The sequence below is a fragment of the Aegilops tauschii genome, chromosome 4 (genome assembly GCF_002575655.3).
Source record: "Aegilops tauschii subsp. strangulata cultivar AL8/78 chromosome 4, Aet v6.0, whole genome shotgun sequence".
Lineage (NCBI taxonomy): Eukaryota > Viridiplantae > Streptophyta > Magnoliopsida > Poales > Poaceae > Aegilops > Aegilops tauschii.
The window spans coordinates 306,701,172-306,726,377 of NC_053038.3; positions in this window are offsets into that span (position 1 = coordinate 306,701,172).

Genomic DNA, 25,206 nt, shown 5'->3' on the forward strand with positions numbered 1-25,206 from the left:
CAAGATGAGCGATCGGTCCACCGAGATTGCAATGCAAACTCTCTGTTTCCCCTTCGTAACGTTTCGGTCCAACCAAGATGAGCGAATCGGTCCCACCGAGTGTGCCTGACCAACTCTCTGGTTAGCTTATTACCAAAATCGGTCCAACCGAGTTTGTGTAATCGGTCTCACCGAGATTACGTTATTCCCTAACCCTAATGACATCGGTCCCACCGAGTTGACATGTTGGTCCCACCGAAAATCCTAACGTTCACATTTTGAAATAAATCGGTCTGACCGAGTTTTCTGATCCGGTCCCACCGAGTTTGGTGATTTGTGTGTAACGGTTAGATTTTGTGTGGAGGCTATATATACCCCTCCACCCACTCTTAATTCGTGGAGTGAGTCATCAGAACATGCCTACACTTCCAACATACATTTTCTGAGAGAGAACCACCTACACTTGTGTTGAGGTCAAGATATTCCATTCCATCCACATAAATCTTGATCTCTAGCCTTCCCCAAGTTGCTTTCCACTCAAATCATCTTTCTACCAAATCCAATCCTATGAGAGAGAGTTGAGTGTTGGGGAGACTATCATTTGAAGCACAAGAGCAAGGAGTTCATCATCAACAAACCATCTATTACCTTTTGGAGAGCGGTGTCTCCTAGATTGGTTAGGTGTCACTTGGGAGCCTCCGTCAAGATTGTGGAGTTGAACCAAGGAGTTTGTAAGGGCAAGGAGATCGCCTTCTTCGTGAAGATCTACCCGAGTGAGGCAAGTCCTCCGTGGGTGACGGCCATGGTGGGATAGACAAGGTTGCTTCTTCGTGGACCCTTCGTGGGTGGAGCCCTCTGTGGACTCGTGCAACCATTACCCTTCATGGGTTGAAGTCTCCATCAACGTGGATCTACGATAGCACCACCTATCGGAACCACGGATAAAAAATCTCTGTGTCTACATTGCATTTGCTCCCTCCAAACTCCTCCCTTTACCTTCATATGCAATTGTTTTACATTCCGCTGCTATACTCTTAGAATTTCATGTGTAGGTTGGTTGCTTGACTTGTGCTAACTTGCTAAAATCTGCCAAGAGTTAAAATTGGGAAAAGGCTAGATTTTTATTTGGTCAAGTAGTCTAATCACCCCCCTCTAGACATACTTTTGATCCTACAGCAGCCACTACTACGAGTACTACAACGTTGAGGGCGGCGTCGAGGACACGGTCGACTTCAGCAGGGGGGACGCGCAGTCTACCAACGGTGGCATGTCGCTAGGACAAGTCATCAACGTCTCATCTCACACTGGCGATGCATAGGCCGGTGCGGTGGCGGATTTGTTAAAATTATGCATACTTAGGCTTTGTTTTTAATGCTGGTCTTTTGTTAGAGCAATGTTTAGGTCAACTGGCTCTGTTTAATTACTAAAATTGCTCGATTCAGTAAGTGTGGTCTGTCTACTGCACGCTCTTTTGTGTGCCCAAATTAGCAAGCGATGTTAAATTATGCAATGACGTACCTGGGGAAATTTCCACCAAAATTTGAATTATCAAACTCATCCCATGCGCGTAAAGCAGAAGAATCGTTTGCGATGCACACAATCGTTCAAAGCAAATGGTCCAGCGGCACCGGGCGCAAAGTTTCCCTCCACATTTCCAAAATTTTGGCCTACCGCCAAAATATCTACCCCGCCCCCTCCCCCTTTCCCCACCCCCTTTTCTCCCCGACCACAAGTCACATTTCCTCTGTTTCCTCCTTCCTTCCTTCCTAAGCTACAGACACTTCCTCGCTCTCGCCATCTCACATCCTACTGCCGGGGTCGCCATGGTCTTCTTCAAAGACCTCTCCAGCGGTTCCTCCTCCGGTGATGAATCCTTTCACCACCCGGGTATGCCTCTCTTCTCTCTCTCGGGCTATGACTTGGAATGAAGGATTTTTACCCGACGGTCGATTTGAGTCATTTCTTCCTGTTGTATCTCCCTAGGACCATTAGTGGCAACGAATGGAGCGGGGCGGCTGAAGATCTATCTGGTCATTGTCACCATCAATCTCCATGCGTGAAGCTAGTTGCGTTTGAATTTATGGACAGTGGGAAGAAGTATCTGGCATGTGCAGAGAAGGTTAGACCTCTTTCATTGTTACAAATCATTTGTTAGATGTGATTCAGACACTGTCCCGGTCCCAACCCATTCATACCACACCTTCAAGCAAACGCATCCTAAGACAATGTCACAGTTTGTACCTAGTATCTAAAATTGTTGCCATCTCATCAGTGGTGCCATTAGAAAATTATTTGGCACCGCTTCAGCAGTTTGTGCAGCCAACTTTGGTCCACACTCCGAGCAGCCAAGCAGTAAAATACTAAAACTTGATCGCACAAAGGAAGTGGGCATCAGAACAACTAGGTTCTCCGGAGTCCGGGTCCCTGATTTTTTTCTGCTGCATCGGCTCGCCAGTGCAGGGCACCGGTGCGAGATGTAGCAACAGTTGTCTTTACACCAGTTTTGGCATACATAGTGGACGGCCTTAGTGCTATTAGTTCTTTGTTACTAAATTTGTGCATGTACACACATGTTAGTATCAATTTGCTGTCATCCAAACACAGTCGCTATGCTGTTGCAGTTATATTTACCTTCCTCATAAAATGTTCAATTTGTTATTTATTGTACATGAGTAAGAACTTGTAGCGTTGTTGTAGTTAATTATTGCTTCTGATGTTCCAGAATTTGGCTGTTGTCTCAGTAGCAATTAATTCATTTGCACATTGATCTTTCTGAGAAGATATGTCATAATTAACATGTTTCTTCAGTTTTTCAAAATAAGCATTGGTGATTTTCTATGTTGCTATAAACCCATTTCCCCTACAATTGTTACTGATCTAGTTTTAAATATTATAGGATGAGCGGAAGTGTTCTTACTTGGAGTGGGTTGATCAAGAGTGGCCACAATCTTTGAAGATGTGCCTAGCGAAGCTTTGGAGCATGTATGAGGAAGAGAACAGAGAAAGTGTTGTCAACGCTGAAGAATATTTGAAGATGCGGGATAAAAAGAGGAAGGTGGAGAATGAGTTCATATTTTTTAAATCAGACTTTGCTAAGATGGTGTTGGCGAAGGAGGAGGCACTTTCCCAGTTGGCCAGTGCAAAATAGGTTCTTACTGAACTGAAAGCAGAGGTGGATAAGACGAGCCTGGATGATCTCGATTAGGGAAATGAATATATTGTTCCAATATTGTTCTTATGAAGTTGAACTAGCTATATGTTGTACTGTGTTGTTTTCATGTAGCTATCGTACTGTGATGTCATAATATATTTATGTGCTTGATATGAAATTGGCAAACAACTGTTTGATATGAAATGTGAATTTGTGTAATACTGGAATTATTAATTGTAAACTAATAAACTTGCTAAATGTGTCATGGAACTTTGCAAATGGTTCTAGCAGTAAAAGCGCTTGTGATGGATAGCCCAATGCCACACAGTTTTCTTCATCAAATCGTGTGTGATGTAGTTGATAAACGCAAACAGTTAACCAAGGCAGAGCGTGTGTGATAGTTACTCCTTTCACACATGAGCCTACACATAAAACTGTGTGGGATGTACATACGAACGGAAACGTTTTCCCTGGATTGACTGTGTGGGATGTACATAAGAACGGAAACGTATTCCTTGGATTGACTGTGTGTGATATACATACGAACGGAAACGTTTTCCCTGGATTGACTGAGTGGGATGTACATAAGAACGGAAATGTATTCCTTGGATTGACTGTGTGTGATATACATACGAACGGAAATGTTTTTCTGGGATTAACCGTGTGGGATGTACATACCTACGGAAATGATTGGGTTTCGATGCCTCGCCCGATCGCACACGAGCTCATTTGGTGTCCTAGGAGGGCTTATCCCCGATGATTTCTGGGTCGTGTGGGAAGGACCCCCCCATCGCCCACACTCACTTGGCGACGGTTCCAAATGCCATCGCGGAAAGGGGTTAAAAACCGTTTATATAGCACCGACGCGTACCAGTGTTATCTATGTAATCGTGTGTGAGATATATAATAAAGAGTAGTTTGGGTTTTGCTTTACTTTCTCATTTCAATCTTAGAAATGGAAAATAAAAGAATAAAAAGATCATCCATGGGGAGTAATGACTTCACATAAAAGAAATATAGTTGATAAAATTTGTTGGAAGTTGACAAGCATAATATTGGTCATTGGCGCAATCCATGAAAAAGTAATAAAGGAAGAGAGGTCTCGTATGTAAATATACTATCTTGGACAAAATATTTTATTATTGTGAGCCCGCGTCAAATATTCTATATCAGTTAGTTGGCGTTGGACAAGGAAGACAATGTAATGAATTATGGTTGTTTACATTCACATAGAAGTTATATTGTTATGGATCTTCTAACATGTGGTGCTTGTTGGTGTCAAAACCGGCGGATCTCGGGTAGGGGGTCCCGAACTGTGCGTCTAAGGTCGATGGTAACAGGAGACAGGGGACACGATGTTTACCTAGGTTTGGGCTCTCTCTATGGAGGTAATACCCTACTTCCTGCTTGATTGATCTTGATGAATATGAGTATTACAAGAGTTGATATACCACGAGATTGTAATGGCTAAACCCTAGAAGTCTAGCCTGTATGACTATGGTAATGAGTCTCTCCTCCCTCCGGAGTAAGCCCTCTGGTTTATATAGACACCAGGAGGATCTAGGGTTACACAAGGTCGCTTACAAGGAAAGGAATCTACACATTTGGTCGCCAAGCTTGCCTTCCACGCCAAGGAGAGTCCCATACGGACACGGGTGCAGTCTTCGGTCTTCGTATCTTCACAGCCCATCAGTCCGGCCCATAGCTAACAGGCCGGACGCCCGAGGACCCCTTAGTCCAGGACTCCCTCAGTAGCCCCTGAACCTGGCTTCAATGACAAGGTATCCGGCGCGTAAATCCATCTTTGGCATTGCAAGGCGGGTTCCCCCTTCCGAACTACAAGATAGTCTTCGGGCGTATTGAATGTGTCTGGACCTGTAACACGTACCACACGTGACCGCAAAGAGAATATAATTTTACACAAGTCCAATCTGCTGACAACTTTCTGTAACATGACATCACATCTGTCCGGTCATAATTTCAAACCGTTTTTCGTCTGCCGCTCCATGTTTCGAGATGCGGTTGGCATTGGAACATCTTGTCAAAGCAGAGATCTTGTCCCCTTATTAGGCATTCTTATCAATACGGGCGTGGGTAACCCAACCGTGCTGTTTACACAGCCCTAGGGAATAGGCGAGTTTTAAGGCGAGTGGGGAGGCGTTTGACATTCGCGGCCTTTATAAGGGGATAAGGATTCGTTCTCATTCACCCACGCCTTCTCCTTCCTCTGCCCATCCATCCTTGAGCTCCAACGCCCAAGCTCTAGCTTTCCCCGCCCGAGAAAGCATTCCAAACATGTCCGGATCCAGAGCCGGAGGCAAGTGGATGGCCTCTTCCATTAGGAAGAAAGATATCAAGGAGCTCCAAGAGGCCGGATACCTGGCCAAGGCGATCGTTCACCGACTTCCGGCCAAGGGACAGATTGTCCCTACCCCCGAGCCCCATGAGAGGGTGGTGTTCCTCGCGCATTTCGTCCGCGGGCTGGGATTCCCTCTCCACCTGTTTGTCCATGGACTGATGTTTTACTACGGGCTAGACTTCCATGATCTAGCCCTCAACTTTATCCTCAACATCTCGGCATTTATAGTCGTGTGCGAGGCCTTTCTCCGCATCCCACCTCACTTCGGCCTATGGCTGAAGACCTTCAATGTGAAGCCGAAGGTGGTGAGCGACCAACAAGCAGAGTGCGGAGGTGCCATGGTGGGCAAGATGCCCAATGTCACCTGGCTCGAGGGCTCCTTTGTGGAGACAGTGAAGGGGTGGCAGTCGGGGTGGTTCTATATCACCGAGCCGCGCGACACCAACTGGGCGGCGGCCCCCAAATTCCGATCCGGAGTTCTAATGCGGCTCACCTCCTGGCAAGAGAAGGGACTAACCTGGGGTTCTTCGAACGAGCTGACTGAGCTCCAGACGTGCGTCCAGAACATGATAACCAAGAAGATCAAACTTGTCAACGTGATCCAGGTTATGCTCATTCGTCGGATCCTTCCGTGCCAACGCCGGACTTGCTACTTGTGGGAGTTCGATCCGGCCAAGCACCAGACGCTACTAGAGCTCTTTGGCACAACGCACGAAGACATCTGGAAAGTGCTCTTCAAGGCCGGCGAGACACCACCGCCCACGACCGAGGATCGTGAGCTTAGCTTAAAGCGCCAGGCGAATTCGGTAAGTTCTTTCATGTTTTCAAGGTATAGCCTTTACCGGCATATTTTGAGGAAGGAGTCTAAGCCTTCCTATCAACTTTTTAGGCCTAGACCGACATAGCGGGGCGGATTAACTGTCCGGCCCCGCTACCCGAAGACGAAGAAACCCCACTCCTGACGAAGATGCTGTTTTTGGCGCCTTATGATGTGCCGGAGAAGAAGGCCAAGAAAATAGCCAAAGGGACCAGGAGTGGCCTTCGTCGAAAGGGTGCTTCGGACATATTGTCCGAAGACGAGACTGACTCTTCGGCCGCCGAAGATGATGACGAGGAGGAGGAAGAAAGCGACTCCCCCCCTGAGGGGGAAGGAAGAAAAGGGGGGCCTCCACAAATCTGGAGGCGAAGGCGCCCAAGAGGGGGAAGGGCTCCCTTGCGGATAACTCCGCGTGGGATGTCGATAGCAGTCTGGAGCGAGTGCCCCAGATCAAGCCTCGGGCCGCCTCGTAAGTAAAAAACCTTATGCATATCCAAATGCCTGGCCTTTCCACTTTGTAATATTAATATATTTAAATTATGCCATTGCAGTCCGGCCTGTGACAGCTCCCCGCGATCCTCAACTGGAGGTTCGCTAGATTCAAAGGAGATGGCCAGCGTGTCACCGTCGCCCGCTCACTCTCCCCCGGCCAAGGGTAATGAAGAGGTGGTGTCCCAAAGGACCTTCCCAGGTCAGGGGGAGGTTCCGGAGATCGTCGAACACATGGGGGAGGAAGACCCCATGGGGACTGGTGATGGGGGCCAAGTTCCCTTAGGCCCCCAGCCGGATACCATTCCGGAGACTTACACGTCTCCAGAGTCCAGCGAACGGCCTTCCCCGAAAGGAGGAGGTGTGCCTGTTTCGCCGGTGACCTCTGTCCAATCAGAGGCACCGGATAATCTGCTGGAAGCGCTGCGAGGCGCTTCCATTTTGGATGAACACCGTGTCCTTATGGGTACGGTGATCGAGAAGGTTCAGTCCGCCAAAAGCGGACTGACCGAAGCCTACGCTAGCCTTTTAAGAGGCTTTGAGGTAAGTAATTTAATTGTAAAAAGACTATCACAGTGTAGACAGTAGCCCCTGATGCTCTGTTCGGTGTTCGGAAGGAAAAAGCCAAACAAAGGATCAAAATAATTGTCGCAGGAGCCTAATATAAGATGTCTATGTGAATAAGCAGGCGTCGCTGCTGGCTACTGCAGCTCATACTGCGGAGGTCTCCAAACTAAAGCAGAACCTGGAGCGGGCCGAGGAAGAGCTCGGCCTCGTGAAGAAGCAGCTGGAGAATAGCCAAGGTATGCAGTAACCTGCGTGTATTTTTAGAAAGGATGAATGGTTCGTGCTGACTAAAGTGTCATGAACCTTATTAGGGGCCACGACCGAGGTGGCAGCCCTTAAGAAGGCGTTAGCCGAGGCCGAGGACAAAGCGGCCAAGGAACGCGCCGCGCGCGAGAAGCACGAGGCCCGGGTCAGCGAGGTCCAGCAAGAGCTCCAGGACGCCGTCAAGAAGTATGAGTCCTTGGAGTGTGATGCTAAGACGCAAGGGTCCGAACTTGCGAAGTCCCGCCAGAGTGCACGAGATGCCCGAGCCGAAGCCCAGAGCGCCCTCCAGGAAATCCAGGCGGCCAAGAAGATTGCGGCGGGTAAGGCTTTCATTATGCAAAGCAAGTATGTGAAGGAAACGTTCCTTTTACTTACCTGAATTTGGAGCTCTCCAGGGGCGTTTACGGATTTGCCGCGCAGCGTATCGGATGCTGCCGATTTCTATCGAGCCGAAGAAGGGAGTTCTACGGAGAAGCTGTTCTAGTCTCAATACCTCAGACCAGAACATCCGGTGCCCTTCAGCGACCGGCTGAAACAGCTGGTCGAGCTGCACAAGGCGGCCGAGCTAGCCATGAAGGACCTAATAGTCCGGGTATGGCCTGCCAAGCCTATGCCCAGCAGCTACTTAGGACTTGTGAAGCGGCTTGTGAGTGTCTGCCCACGGCTTGAAATCGTGAAGCGGTTGGTCTGCATTGAAGGTGCACGGATGGCCTTTGCCCGCGTCAAGACGCACTGGGCGAAGATGGATGCCAAGAAGCTGATGACCGAGGGACCGCCTGAGGGCAAGGAGCATCGTCGACTTGAGCTATATTTTGATAGTGTCCTGGAGGGATCCCGCCTTGTGGCGGAGCAATGTGCGAAGGATATTATATTTCCATGAAAACATTCATGTTGTCCTGTCCTGCAATGTGAAACAAGGTCGTTATGTAATATAATGCTTGTGACTCTTAAAATTTTACCTCCTGTGCGGCCGTTTATGAAATCTGAGGGTTAACCAGTTGTCGGCTTCTGCCCCCACGTAGATACTACAGGGGTGTTCGGGATAAATCTAAACACTCTTTACTCCACCTTCTGGTCCTTAAAGGAGGTGTTTAGCGCAACGAACAAGGCAATCAGGCTATACGGCTTTTATCGCCCTCACTTAGCCATTGGAGTTTGACAATGAGAATTTTGGCGAAGCCCATGGTATTCGGAAGGCCGAACCAGGGGCACTATACACGCCTGATCGGATAGAAGCTGATTCCTCGCATAAAGCGGAAAAAATCTCTAAGGATTTGAAACCTCTCGAACAGCTGACCAGCTCTCGCCGCATCATGACAGTCAGTTTTCGGCTTTCTCTACTGAGGTGCTCGTTCGGAAGAACCGGGACACAATCGCAGTAGTTCTCCCTTTACTACCCTAGCCGATATAGCGGAACGTAAGGTAGTAAACACAGGAGCCGGGCAACCCAACTATTGACCAAATACATGATTCAGAGCTGATGCATATAATGCTATAAGTTCGGGGTGCCGAACTATACTATAAAAAGTGCTTAGACTTTATTGTCGTGTTGCGGGGCGTGATGAAGCCCCTGGCGAAGTAGTACGTACCAGAGTGTATGGGTGCGATTAGTAATAAATACAAAGGCAAGGAAAAAATCAAGTAATAAGCTGACACTGCCGATTAATTTCCCTTGTGATTTGATTAATACATCGAGGCATACTTGTGCAAGTAATGCAATAAGTGAGTAAGGCTATTTAACATGCCATGACCAAGAGCGAGCTACGTGCGGGTATGTAAAACAGGTATAGCGATCGTTAGCATAGACCACCTGGGCCCTCCCTTGTACGTCAAAGCTTCTTGCTTCCTTGGTGCATCTCATCCTTTGGCAGGGCCAGTAATCCGGTCGTCGAAGAAGGCTTATGTAAAAGAAAATCTGAAAAAGGAAAAAAAGGAAATGGTGGAAGTATACTTGTGTCCGGGATCAGTCGAGCCGAACTATGGATCATAGACTAGCTGTGCTTTCGTCGATGCCCATGGAATTTCGAGTGCGTAATTATGTATGCGTGGTACTAATGCCACTACTTGATCGGGGCTGGGACGGAGGCCGAATTGCCAATTGAGCTCTTGACGAGCCGAGATGTCCTGTTGCAGCATAGTCCGGATCTCTTTTAACGGTGTCCAGGGGCTCGGCAGCCGGATTACGGTTCTTCTTGAAAAGGCTGCGATGTACTTCTGCTGCTAGGGCGGCAGTGTGCTCCTCTGTACGGAGGGAGCGTTCCGTGTTTCCGTTGACCGTTATAACGCCGCGTGGACCGGGCATCTTGAGCTTAAGATAAGCATAGTGAGGTACCGCATTGAATCGAGCAAATGCGGTTCGTGCAAGCAGTGCGTGATAGCCGCTGCGAAAGGGGACGATATCAGAGATTAATTCCTCGCTTCGGAAGTTGTCCGAAGATCCGAAGACTACCTCTAGTGTGACTGAGCCCGTACAGTGGGCCTCTACACCTGGTATGACTCCTTTAAAGGTAGTCCTTGTGGGCTTGATCCGTGATGGGTTAATGCCCATTTTATGCACTGTATCATGATAGAACAGATTGAGGCTGCTGCCACCGTCCATGAGGACTCGCGTTAGGTGGAATCCATCAATGATTGGGTCCAGGACTAGTGCGGCTGATCCGCCATGCCGGATACTGGTCGGATGATCCCGACGATCAAAAGTGATCGGGCACGATGACCATGGGTTGAATTTCGGGGCGACTGGCTCTATCGCATAAACGTCCCTTAGTGCGCACTTGCGCTCCCTTTTGGGGATGTGTGTAGCATATATCATGTTCACCGTTTTGACCTGAGGGGGAAACATCTTCTGTCCCCCTGTGTTTGTCTGCCGGGGTTCCTCGTCACCGTCCTTGCTCTGTGATCCCTTTTCCTTGGTCTCGGCATTTAACTTGCCGGCTTGCTTGAAAACCCAGCAATCTCTGTTGGTATGGTTGGCTGGTTTGTCTGGGGTGCCATGGATTTGGCACGGACGGTCGAGTATGCGGTCCAAGCCGGATGATCCCTAATTGTTCCTTATATGCGGCTTTTTCCGCTGACTGGACTTGGAGCCGCTGAATCCGGCGTTGACAGCAGTGTCATCGGTGTTGTCGACATTGCTTTGGCGTTTGTGTCTGCTGTGTCAGAGCTTGCCGTTGCTGTTCTTGACCTCAGAGGGGCCTGCCTTGCTGGCTGTGTTTTTGCTACGAGCCAACCAACTATCCTCACCCGTGCAAAAGCGGGTCATCAGTGCCGTGAGGGCTGCCATGGATTTCGGCTTTTCTTGGCCGAGGTGGCGGGCGAGCCATTCGTCGTGGATGCTATGTTTAAAGGCCGCTAGGGCATCGACATCCGGACAGTCAACGATCTGGTTCTTTTTCGTTAGGAATCTAGTCCAAAATTTCCTGGCCGACTCTCCAGGCTGTTGGACTATGTGACTTAAGTCATCGGCGTCTGGTGGCCGGACATATGTTCCTTGGAAGTTGTCAAGAAAGGCTTCCTCCAAGTCCTCCCAGCTGCCGATGGAATTTTCAGGTAGGCTGTTTAGCCAGTGCTGAGCTGGCCCTTTGAGCTTTAGTGGGAGGTATTTGATAGCTTGAAGGTCGTCTCCGCGGGCCATGTGAATGTGGAGAATAAAATCCTTGATCCATACCGCGGGATCGGTTGTTCCTTCGTATGATTCAATATTGACGGGTTTGAACCCTTCGGGGAATTCATGGCCCATTACTTCATCAGTGAAGCAAAGAGGGCGTGCAGCGCCTCTATATCGAGCCGCGTCGCGACGTAGCTCCGATGGAGTCCGTCTATGGTTATCGGCCCGGGCGTGACTAGGTTTGTCACGTCCGAATAGGTAGCCATCGTCGCGTGTCAAGGCACGTCCTCGCGATCCGTAGATCGATCTTGTATGTCCTGCTCTACTGTCCAGGTCTTGACGAAGGTCATATGTATAGCCCCGAGCTATCTTATCCCTGCCTTTACGGCGAGGTGGAACAGTCTGTTTTTCGGCTCGGGTTGCCGTTTTATCCCGACCGCGAGGTGGCCGATCAACCGCATTGCGTGATGCTGGTGCGGGCTCTGGCGCCTCATCATCGAACTGAGGTAGCAGTTTGCGATTCGGGTAACTTTTGGCTGGGCGTTTAAGGTCGTATTCCTCGGCTGCCAGGATATCGGTCCATCTGTCATTGAGCAGGTCTTGATCAGCTTGAAGCTGCTGCTGCTTCTTTTTCAGGCTCCTCGCAGTGGAAAATAGCTGAAGCTTAAAGCGCTCCTGCTCCAGAGGCTCCTTAGGCACGATGAAGTCTTCGTTGCCGAGGCTTACCTCCTCCTCGGAGGGCGGACGGTAACTACCGTCCTCCGAGTCTTCTTCTATGGCCTGTTCGTCAGGGCTGACGTGCCCTGGTTCCCGATTGTCCTGTTCGGCAGTTTATTCGTCGGGTTCTTCTGTGTCTTCGGCACCATCCGGAGTATTGTCGTCTCCTGTGCCGGTGTTGCTATCCCTGCTGCGGCGGGATTTAGAGCGGCGCTGCTGACGCCGGCGCTTTGGTTGTGTTTTAGGAGGGTCCTCCTTTGCTGGGTTTTCCTTGTCATCGCCGCTATTATTTTTCGGCGTATCCACCCTGTATACGTCGTATGAGGAAGTGGCCGTCCATTGTCCAGTGAACGGTGGGTTTTGGGCCTCCTTGTCTCCGGCATCGTCGTCCATGCCGTCGATGTCTTCGGAGTCATAGTCCAGTGTGTCGGTTAAGTCTTCGACAGTGGCCATGAAGTGGGTGGTGGGTGGGAAGCGAAATTCTCTGTCATCAGCCCCTAGCTCGAACCGAACATAGTTCGGCTATGAGTCCCCTACCAAGGACAGGTTTTTTTAATGAGTTTAGCACATCGCCCAAAGGTGAATGCTGAAAGATGTCTGCGGCGTTGAATTCGAAGATCGATAAACGATCAAGTTCGGCATCCGCGGGCTCATATGGTTCGGAACTTATGACCGGAGACGAGTCTGGAGTTCCGGTAACGCAGATGTCCCATGAGTTTAGGTCCATGTGCGGCTCCAACGCCGCGGGATCCGTGGTCTCCGTGGCGGGATTGAGCTTCCCGTCCTTGGGTGGCGTAGTATGCTTCGGATCTAAGGTCGGAGCAGTTACAGGAGCTATCTCCTGAAAGTGGCCCGACGACAGATTTAGGTCATGTTTGTTGAGATGACCAGGAGCGATTGCCGTGGTCTCGAATCCAGCAAAGATCAAGTCTCCACGGACGTCCGCGACGTAGTTCAAGCTCCCGAATCTGACCTGATGGCCAGGGGCGTAGCTGTCGATCTGCTCCAGACGGCCAAGCGAGTTGGCCCGCAGTGCGAAGCCGCCGAATAAGAAGATCTGTCTGGGGAGGAAGGTTTCTCCCTGGACAGCATTGTCGTTGACGATTGAAGGGGCCATCAAACCTTTTGGGGACAACGCAGTGGAACTCTCAATGAAAGCACCAATGTCGGTGTCAAAACCGGCGGAGCTCGGGTAGGGGGTCCTGAACTGTGCGTCTAAGGTCGATGGTAATAGGAGACAGGGGAACGATGTTTACCCAGGTTCGGGCTCTCTCTATGGAGGTAATATCCTACTTCCTGCTTGATTGATCTTGATGAATATGATTATTACAAGAGTTGATCTACCACGAGATCGTAATGGCTAAACCCTAGAAGTCTAGCCTGTATGACTATGGTAATGAGTCTCTCCTCCCTCCGGACTAAGCCCTCTGGTTTATATAGACACCAGGAGGATCTAGGGTTACACAAGGTCGGTTACAAGGAAAGGAATCTACATATTTGGTCGCCAAGCTTGCCTTCCACGCCAAGGAGAGTCCCATCCGGACACGGGTGCAGTCTTCGGTCTTCGTATCTTCACAGCCCATCAGTCCGGCCCATGGCTAACAGGCCAGACGCCCGAGGACCCCTTAGTGCAGTACTCCATCACTTGTCTAGGATCTTTTGCTAGCCAAAAATTCGCACTAAGTAGAAATACTACTTGTGCATCCAAAACCTTAAACCCAGTTTCATGTCACAAGATTCCACCATATCTACCTATGAATTGAATAAGATAGTTCAAGTAAGTTGTCGTCGGTGCAAAAGCAATAAAAACTGCTCATGAATATGTATGATCTTTTATTGTAAGGGAAAGTAAGCTTTGTACGATCTTGTGATGGTGAAGAAATAAAAGCGACAAACTACATAATGAAGGTTGCTATCACAAGGGGCAATATAAAGTGAGGTTCCTTTGCATTAAGAGCTTGCACATCCAAAAACAAAAAAGCGCATGACAACCTCTGCTTCCCTCTACGAAGGGCCTATCTTTTACTTCCATGCATTTACTTTTATGCAAGAGTCAATAGTGTTCGTCCCTATTCCTCTCTATGTACTCTTTACTGGCAAGCATCATGCACACTAGTATAGCAAGGGGCTATACAAACGGTTTTTAACCCCTTTCCGTGATGACATTTGGAACCGTCGCCTAGTGAGTGATGGCTATAGGGGGGTCCTTCCCACACAACCCAGAAACCGTCAGGGATATGCCCTCCTGGCACACACGCTCGGCAAACTGAGGTCGTGTGCGACTGACGAGCGCTCAAATACAGAAATACGTACAGTAGAGCTAAAAAAATACAATTATACGGGCGAAATTGTTTCCGGTTGCAAGTACATCCCACACAGTCAGTCCCCGCTAAACGTTTCCGTCTGTATGTACATCCCACACAGTCGCTCCAAGGAAAACGTTTCCGTTCACAGGTACATCACACACAATTTTCCCCGTTAAATAGTTTATGATAGCGTTGCCATTGCACACGACATTAACAATTTTATCCTTTGCGTTATTGAATGCATCACCACTGGTGCAACGACGTCCTAAACAAATGGTTTAAAACCCCTTTCCGCGACGGCATTTGGAACCATCGCCAAGTGAGTGTGGGCGATAGGGGGTCCTTCCCACACGGCCCAGAAATCGTCGGGGATAGGCCCTCCTGGGACCCAGGCTGGGGACGTGTGCGATCGGGCGAGGCATGGAAACCCAATCATTTCCGTAGGTATGTACATACCACACGGTGAATCCCAGAAATCATTTCCGTAGGTATGTACTGAATCCCAGAAATCATTTCCGTAGGTATGTACATCCCACACGGTGAATCCCAGAAATCATTTCCGTAGGTATGTACATCCCACACGGTGAATCCCAGAAAATCATTTCCGTAGGTATGTACATCCCACACAGTTCTTTGTGTGGAAACGTTTGTGCAAGGTGGCCTAACGCAAACAGTTCGCTGCCGGAAGCCGCGTGTGATTGTTTGTTGATCGGACACGCCTACTTTCTAGAAACCATGCGGGTTGTTTGAGTTCATGGCCCACGGTGCTGTCTGAGTAACTGTTTGCAATAGAAAACCCCAACAAGCATGGTAATTAGCCTATTATTGATAATCCATGTACTAATCAAACTGATATTTCTTATAAAACACGCCAGATATTTCATATCCGTATAAAAGCAACCAAGATTTCATAATCGAATTACATCAAATAGCTTCGGCACTCAGTTACGCCATTACAAAACAGCACCAAGTTTCATATGCAGCATCAAAAACCTTTGGAAAGTAGCATCATACACAGTAAATAGACAGATGAATCTCATCTGGGAAACTGCAGAACCGGATGGCAAATATTGAGCCTTCAGTGATGTTGCATGTCCTTCCAACTTTAGGCCAGTGGCTATGGATAATTGCCCGCCCAACCTTCGTCCTCTTCAGCAAGACTTCAATATTGTACCGTGGGTGTTGAATGAATACCTTCCTCGCCTCTTGACCATGCAGGTGGTTTGAGAGGTAATCATCGGTGAACTGCTTTGAAATGTACTGAAAACAAAGCTATGCATAAATCGCTGTTGTAAATTTTGAAATGGTGCAAGGGGTAAAAACAAGGTAAAAGAGTTGGTACCATCCTATAGTTGAATGATGTCTTCTTCATTGTGAAAACAAAGATCTTGCTGTTATTCATCGCAAGTTTCTTCATCCTAACAATCTTTCTAAGTTTCTTGACTTGACTGATATTCATGGACATCTCATTTCCCCATATGCAAAATGGGTCAAACAGTGGGTCTAAGCCTCTGACAGCAGGACCTACATGTGCAAGACCAAATTGTAAGAAACCTAAATATTAGAATGATTCCTGCAACTGCACAAAATGTGCTATTAGCCAAAGGACCCTGCTTGAACAAACCTTGATGGTAAACCGCAGTGTCTCCCATTGTTTCCCTGCAACACACATAAGGAAGATCTTTATCAGGTTAACTGAGAGTTGCCATACTATCAGTAGAATATGTATTGAGTATAGCCAAATTCGATTGGTGTCACATGCATAACAATACAAAATTGTACCCACAGCAAATGAAAATCAAATTGTAGAACTGGACCAAACAGTTAAATGGACAGCAGACCAAATGAACCAGAATAGTTAACTGAGCACGACATTGCAGAACAGAAACATGTACTAGAAGATAAGACAGTTAACAAAACAAAGTATGCTTGAGAACAGTACTATGAAATGTAGCAATTGTTGGACCAAAGTGTTAACTGAACATTACATTTCAGAGGACCAAACTGTTAACTGAACATCAGATTGCATATTAACATTACATAGGACAAATCACTAGAAGGCACTGGTGGTCGCCTCGAGAAAACATCACGAACTGTATTTTAAAGTAGACAACCACGCGGCAGTGTCGACGGTGGCCTCGAAGACGAGGTGCTCCTCCAAGATCTGGCGGTCGACACGCATGGCAGCCATAGCGACCTCGTTCACGCGTGCGGTTGCATGCTACTCAGCTCCATGTTATACTGCGTGTAAAATGGTTGTGGGCGACGCTTAATTGGAGGAGGGGGGCAGTGATTTCGGTGGAAGGTGTCGCTCCGTCAGTCGGGGCATGTGGGACGGGAAAGGAGGAGGATGGTGTGGGTGGGGTGTGGATTACCTGACCATATCGACGAGTCCACGCAGCAAGAAGAAGGGTCGGCGGTGAGGAGGTCGCGCAACAAGAAGAAGGGTCGCCGGCGAGGAGGCGGCGCTGCAAGAAGAAGGGTCGCCGGCAAGGAGGCGGTGCTGCAAGAAGAAGGGTAGCCGGCGAGGAGGCTGAGCTGCCGGTAAGCAGCAGTGAAGGTTTGAACTTGGAAAGCAAGGAGGAACAGTGGAAATGTGGCTTTTGGTAGGAGGGAGGGGGCGGGAAGATAGATATTTCCGCGGTCGCAAAAAAATTTCGCTCGGTGTCGCGAAAAACTGGCGCGCGAGTGTGGTTCAAGCGGGGGCGTGGACTGTAGACGACGAAGCTTCCTCCGTAAGCCAGACAAGACGGTGCGCCAAGATATTTTATATCGCATCCCACACGATTCTTTCTAGTAAACTATTTGTGGTATACCTGATTTTTTCATTATGTTTTGAAAGACAAAATGGTTACGGAGGGAAAGGATGGTGTTTGAATTGCTAGAACATTTACGTATAGTGAACATGCAACTAATACATGATTGTCGTGTTTAAATTTGTAATTATTCCGGGTTCGTTTGGCATCTTTATGCATTAATTGAGTTTCTGGGCATTTAATGTGCATAATTAAAATTTGAACTACAAGCACATGCTCCAATGCACCAAAGTTTGCTGAAAAATCACAGGTGTGTCTTTGGGTGTATTTATAGGCCCCATGCAAGAAATGGGATAAAATTCAAACATCTGGGTGTCGTGGCTCGGCCGGAATGATTGAGAAACTTGGATTTTTAATTCCTGTAAATCCAAAACACGCCTGAAAATCATGAAACTTGGCATGGTGTCATGACATGGCACCAACATGATGCGGCAATTTTTTGGCCAAATTGGGACAAGCTTTGGTGTAGGCTTATTGCAAACCGGAGCTTCCCTCAAGAAGGCTCCTGGTTCCGAGAGGGAGCGTGTCACCTCCGTGTGCGAAACGACATACGTACACTGCCTTCTCCCGCCTTAATTTTTGTACACTGGCAGATTTGACCAAATAGAAGTATCGTGCTAAATTTTGGAATTATTCCGTGTTCGTTTGGACTTTTTTATACATTAATTGAGTTTCTGCGCATTTAATGTGCATAATTCAAATTTGAACTACAAGCACATGCTCCAGTGCACCAAAGTTGTTTGAAAAATCACATGTGTGTCCTTGGGTGAATATCTAGGTCCCATGCAAGGGATGGGAGTGAAATTCAAACATTTGGGCGTCGTGACTCAGCCGGAAAGATTGATAAACTTGGTTTTTTATTTCGTGTAAATCCAAAACACGCATGAAAATCATGAAACTTGGCATGGTGTCATGACATGGCACCAACATGCTGCGGTAATTTCTTTGGCCGAATTGGGACAAGCTTTGGTGTAGGCTTATTGCAAACCTGAGCTTCCCTCAAGAAGGCTCCTGGTTCTGAGAGGGAACGTGTCACCTCCGTGTGCGAAATGACATACGTACACTACCTTCTCCCGCCTTAATTTTTTTACACATGCAGATTAGACCAAATAGAAGTATCGTGCTAAATTTTGGAATTATTCCATGTTCGTTTGGCCTTTTTATACATTAATTGAGTTTCTTCGCATTTAATGTGTATAATTCAAATTTGAACTACAAGCACATGCTCCAGTGCGCCAAAGTTGTTTGAAAAACCACATGTGTGTCCTTGGGTGAATTTCTATGTCCCACGCAAGAGATCGGAGTGAAATTCAAACATCTGGGCGTCATGGCTCGGCCAAAAAGATTGAGAAACTTGGTTTTTTAATTCCTATAATTCCAAAACACGCCTGAAAATCATGAAACTTGGCATGGTCTCATGACATGGCACCAACATGTTGCGGTAATTTTTTTGGCTGAATTGGGACAAGCTTTGGTGTAAGCTTCTTGCAAACCGGAGCTTCTCTCAAGAAGGCTCGTGGTTCCGAGAGGGAACGTGTCACCTCCGTGTGCGAAACGACATACGTACACTGCCTTCTCCCGCCTTAATTTTTTACACAGCCAGATTAGACCAAACAGAAGTACCGTGCTAAATTTTGGAATTATTTCGGGTTCGTTTGGCCATTTTTATACATTAATTGAGTTTCTGGGCATTTAATGTGCATAATTCAAATTTGAACTGCAAGCACAGGCTCCAGTGCCCCAAAGTTGTTTGAAAAATCACATGTGTGTCCTTGGGTGAATTTCTAGGTCCCATGCAAGAGATGAGAGTGAAATTCAAACGTCTGAGCATCGTGGCTCGACCGGAAAGATTGAGAAACTTGGTTTTTTAATTCCTGTAATTCCAAAACACGCGTGAAAATCATGAAACTTGGCATGGTGTCATGACATGGCACCAACATGCTGAGGTAATTTTTTTGGTCGAATTGGGACAAGCTTTGGTGTAAGCTTCTTGCAAACCGGAGCTTCCCTCAAGAAAGCTCGTGGTTCCGAGAGGGAACGTGTCCCCTCCGTGTGTGAAACGACATATGTACACTGCCTTCTCCCGCCTTAATTTTTTTACACAGCCAGATTAGACCAAATAGAAGTATCGTGCTAAATTTTGGAATTATTCTGGGTTCATTTGGCCTTTTTATACATTAATTGAGTTTTTGGGCATTTAATGTGCATAATTCAAATTTGAACTACAAGCACAGGCTCCAGTGCACCAAAGTTGTTTGAAAAATCACATGTGTGTCCTTGGGTGAATTTCTAGGTCCCATGCAAGAGATGAGAGTGAAATTCAAACATCTGGGCATCATGGCTCGGCCGGAAAGATTGAGAAACTTGGTTTTTTAATTCCTGTAGTTCCAAAACACGCGTGAAAATCATGAAACTTGGCATGGTGTCATGACATGGCACCAACATGCTGCGGTAATTTTTTTGGCCGAATTGGGACACGCTTTGGTGTAAGCTTCTTGTAAACCGGAGCTTCCCTCAAGAAGGCTCGTGGTTCCGAGAGGGAACGTGTCCCCTCCGTGTGCGAAACGACATACGTACGCTGCCTTCTCCCACCTTAATTCTTTTACACAGCCAGATTAGACCAAATAGAAGTACCGTGCTAAATTTTGGAATTATTCCGGGTTCGTTTGGCCTTTTTTATACATTAATTGAGTTTCTGGGCATTTAATGTGCATAATTCAAATTTGAACTACAAGCACATGCTCCAGTGCACCAAAGTTGTTTGAAAAATCACATGTGTGTCCTTGGGTGAATTTCTAGGTCCCATGCAAGAGATGGGAGTGAAATTCAAACATCTGGGCGCCGTGGCTCGGCTGGAAAGATTGAGAAACTTGGTTTTTTAATTCCTGTAATTCCAAAACACGCCTGAAAATCATGAAACTTGGCATGGTCTCATGACATGGCACCAACATGCTGTGGTAATTTTTCTGTCCGATTTGCGAAGGCGCACACATTAACAATCAACAAAGTCATTTTGGAACAGGTGCTGTCATGTTACAAATCGGAAACACAAGTATTATTGAAACCGTGGGCGTTTGACTTACCAATTATGTGCGGCCACGCGTCCCCTTTTTTTATTGGCTAGGAGGTGCCATGCGGGGTAGTACGGGAGGCGTGCCATCAAACCCCTGCGCGTGCTCATCGGGAGGAGATCCCTTTGACCGTTACCCGCCGCGCACCTCCCTCCCAACATCTCCATTAATGGCGCCCGAGCACCTGTTCTACGACATGGCTATATGTCTCACTGGACTGAGATTGAAGAGAGAAAAATGAAAATCTGAAAAGAAAGTTTTGCACGGATCTTGATGTAAGATCCGACGGACCTATATAGCATCGACTGCGACTTATAGAAAGCATGATGAATATAAGGATGATGACAGTGGATAATAATTGTCTTACATATTTAGAAACATAATTAAAAAAAGCCACATGCGGCAATGCTCGAAATACACAAGGGCAAAAGAAGAAGGAAGACAACGATCTGGCTCGCTGATCTCTACTTTGTTGATGCGTTGCTGCACGCCGCGAGAACTAGTCTCCGTGGCGAGCGGCGACGAGCTCTTTCTTGTCCTCAAGATGCTGGTTGAGGGCATCCACGGATTCCTCCACCAGCCTTCTGCGCTCGATGCGCAGCATGGCATTCTCGTCCATAAGTTTCTCGACGATGACGCCGGTCCTCTTCAACAAGGCAGTGGTCTGCTCCTGCTGCTCCGCACTTCCAATGATCTTCGCCCGCAGCAGTTCACGCTCGGCCCGGAGCTTCGTATTGCTCTCATTTGTTGCCGGATGACGTCGGTAGACTGTTCAAATGAGGCTTTCAGGTCATCCTGCAACCTCGCCCACCTGGAGATCTGATCCATCTGCCTAAGGTCGAGGGCACACATGCGCCTGTAAGAGTCCTCGCCTGCCCGCGAGGCATTTTCCCAGGCCGCAGCGGCGCGGGAGGACATCTCCGCTGCATTCGCGGTGCGGCGGGACATCTCTTCTGCTTCCGCAGCGCGGTTGGACCAGTCTGCTGCATCGACGGCGCGTCTGGTCCTCCGTGCTGCTTTGGCGGCACGGCGGGACCTCTCTACTGCTACGGCCGTGCGGTGGGACATGTTGGCTGCTTTCGCGGTGAGGCGGGACATCTCTCATGCTCCCGCTTCTAGGCTCGCCTCTCCCTGGTGGCAATCTGTCGACCCAGAACTCACGCTGGCCATGGCGGACGCAAGGGAACGATGATGAATGACTTGTTTGTTTTTGACTTTTTGTGGATGAGGAGTTGAGGAGGAATGTGCGGTCATCTTGGAGTAGTAGTATTTATAACCGCGTAGTAATACGCTCCTAAGTGGGAAACCGTTTAGGTTTTGATTGGTGTGAACAGGTTTGCAATTTGGAATGTGACGGGACGCCGCCTCCCTATTCTTCTAAAAAAATTGTGACGGGACGCGTGCTCAAAATTTATTGACGGTTATAAGTGCGGCACTATTCCCGGAAGGCATAACGTGGGCATGTACGCCTTCTCGGCTGCGTACGTGGCATTTGCACCATAGGGTGCACCACTATAGGCAATGTCAGCACACGTCTTGTTCCAACAACCGTGCGCGCTCGTTATTACCATCGCGCACGCTTCTTTTAATTAGAATGGGTGTGCCCGTCTAGCGCACGCACGTTCATCTATCTAACTGTGTCAGTTTGTTGTGGCTAATCGCAAACAGTTCATCCATGTGAAGTGTATGCCATCAATCGCAGACACTTTGATCTGGCTTACCCGTTTCTGTTCTGTTACCTAATCGCAAACAGTTAATCCTTCTGAAGCGTATGCCCTCAATCACACACACCTTGATCTGGCTGACCGTTTCTTTTGTGTTGCCTAATCACAAACAGTTCATCCGAGTGAGCCATATGCTGTATATCACACACACCTTCATCTGGTTGCCCGTTTCTTTTGTGTTGCCTAATCACAAACAGTTCATCCGAGTGAACCGTATGCTCTATATCGCACACGCCTTCATCAGGCTGCCCGTTTCTTTTGTTCCGCCTCATCGCAAACATTTCATTGGACTGAACCGTATGCCCTGGATCACACACACAACTAAAATCTGAACCGTGTTTGATGCATCCTCCATTGCAAACGTTTTGCACCTTTTTTAACGTTTTTTTACATCCCCGTTTGTGATTAATGCATCGCACACAGTTTTGTGAAAGGGTCTCTGATCGTAGTGTCGCGTTAGTGCACACACGGTGCGTAGAAGAAACTGTGTGGCAAAGGCTGTCCATCACACAGAGTTTTTATGTGGTAAACGTTTGTGCTAGGTGGCCTAACGCAAACAGTTTTCAAGAGGATGTCGTGTGTGATTGTTCATTAATCTAACACGGTTTATTCCAAGAAACTGTGTGCGTTATTGAATGCATCACACACGGTGTTTTCTCAATAACCATTTGCAATAGAAAAACCCAATTAGCAGGCTAATTATCCGATTATTAATAATCCATTTATTAATCTAATTGACATTTCATATTAAGCACACAATATATTTCATTTTCATAATTGAAATACATCAGAGTACAACATCATATAGCTTCAGCACTCAGCTATACCCCATTACACAACTACACCAGCACCAAGTTTCACATGCAACATCTATAACCTTTCGAAATTAGCATCATAGACGGTACATACACAGATGCATCTCATCTGGAAAACTGCTGAAGCAGAAGGCTAATATTGAGCCTTCATTGATGTTGAAGGTCTTTGTAACTTTAGGCCAGTGCCTGTGGATGATTGAGCATCCATCCTTCTTCTTCTTCAGGAACACTTCAATATTGAACCGTGGGTGTTGTATGAATACCTTCCTCGCCTCCTGACCATACAGGTGGTTTGAGAGGTAATCATCAGTGAACTTCTTTGGAAAGGCCTGCAAACAAGGATGTGCATAAATATCTTCTCTATATTGGAAATGGGGCAAAGGAATAATAGTTAGTACCATCCTGTAGTGAACTGATGTCTTCTTCATTGCGCAGACAAAGATCTTGTTGTTTTTTGTCGCTAATTTCTTTATCCTAACAATCATTCTGAGTTTCTTGACTTGACTGATATTCATGGACAACTCATTTCCCCATATGCAAAAAGGGTCGAACAGTGGGTCAAAACCTCTGACAGCAGGACCTACATGTGCAAGAACAAATTGTTAAAAACCTAAATATTAGAATGGTTCCTGCAATTGCACAATAATGTGCTCTTAGACAACGGACCATGCACGTGCTAACCTCGATTGTAAACCTCGGTGCTTCCCATTGTTTCCCTGCAACACATATAAGGTAGTTAGTCATCAGGTTAAGTAAGAGTTCGCATGCTATCAGTAAAATATGTTGATGAAAAGTAAGCACATTGCAGATTCATCAGATTAATTCAAGCCACATGGAAAACCCATTTATCCAAACCAAGCTTGATTATGAACTAGGAAATATAGCACTTGTATATGTTTCTCATGTATTAAGTGCAGCCAAAATTCGATTTATTCCTCACATGCACAACAATACAAAATTCTACCCACGACAATTGGACATCGCATTGCAGAATTGAACCAAGCAGTTAACTAAACACTACAACAAATGAACCAAACGTTAACTGAGCACCACATTGCACAATATAACATACTCCTAATAGAAGATCAGACAGTTAACCAAACCAAGCATGCTTAACAACTTGGAAATATAGAAATTGTATTTGTTTCTCATGTATTTAGTACAGCCAAATTTGATTTATTTCTCACATGGTATACAATAACAGAATGCACCCACAACAATTGAACATCGCATTGTAGAATTGAACCAAACAGCCAACCGCGTCGCGTCGTCGGTGCGCGAGGCGTCGACGGTGGCCTCTACGGCGAGGTGCTCCTCCAAGATCTGGGGGTTGACACGAATGGCAGCCATCGCGACCTCATCCGCGCGTGCGGCCGCGATTTGCTTCTCCGCTGCCAAATACTCCTTGAGATCCTGGCTATACTACGTGCACCATGGCTTAGGGTGGCGCTTATTTGGTGGAGGGGTCAGTGATTTGGGTGGAAGATGTCGCGCAGGCGGTCGGGGCATGTGGGATGTGGAAGGAGGAGGAGGATTGGGGTCGGGTGTGGATTACCTGCCTGGATAGGCGAGGCCGAGCAGCGTGAAGGAGGGTCGCCGGCGAGGAGGCGGCGCTGCAAGAAAGGAGTGAAGGTTTCAACTTAAAAAGGAAGGCAGAAACAGGGGAAATGTGGCTTTTGGTAAGGGGGGAGGTAGATATTTCTGCGGAAGCTGAAATTTTGGAATCGCTTCAGCGAAAAAACTGGCGCTCAAAGTGTCATCAGACACGGTCCCTTTTTCAGAACTGTGTACGATATGTGAACATCACAAACGATTCAGATAGCTTAACCCGTGTGTGATGAGTTTGAACGTAAAAAACTTTGGTTCGAATTTCCCTGGTTACAGTGGTCATCCACATCATTGCATAATTTGGGTACACAAAGGAGACTACAGCACACCCACACTTCTTAATCGAGCAAGTTCAGCAATTAAACAAAGCTAGCTGACCTAAACATTACTCTAACAAATTAAAGATCGGCGCTCTTAATTAAACAAAACAAAGAGTACTACTACGGCTGGTGCTCGTCGATCTTCGCCGCCGCCTCCATGTCCAGCTCGCGCCCGACGGTCTCCCAGGGAAGGGGCTCCATGGCATCAATTGCACCATACTCGGCAAGCATCTCGCCATCCGCATCCTCCATATCTTTGGAATAGGCCGCCACGAGCTGGGCATGGGCGGTCGAGGTCTGGGCTTTGGCAGGCTCCGTCGTGGCAAGGTATGCCACACAGGAATGGACGGCTGCTCGAACTCTCTCGGCGATTGCCAACTCTTCGGCCGTGGGTTGCCGACCATTGTCGGAGAAGCTTCGTTCGATTTGTGCGGTGACCGCCACGAGCTGGGCGTGGACGGCCTCGACATGGTAGTGGGCGGCCTCCATCAGGGCTAAGGCCGCCACTGCGGAACGGACAGCTGCTGTGCCGCTCTCACCAGTTGCTATCCCCGAGGCAGATGCTGCCGCCGCCGCCTGAGAGGCAACAGCGGTCG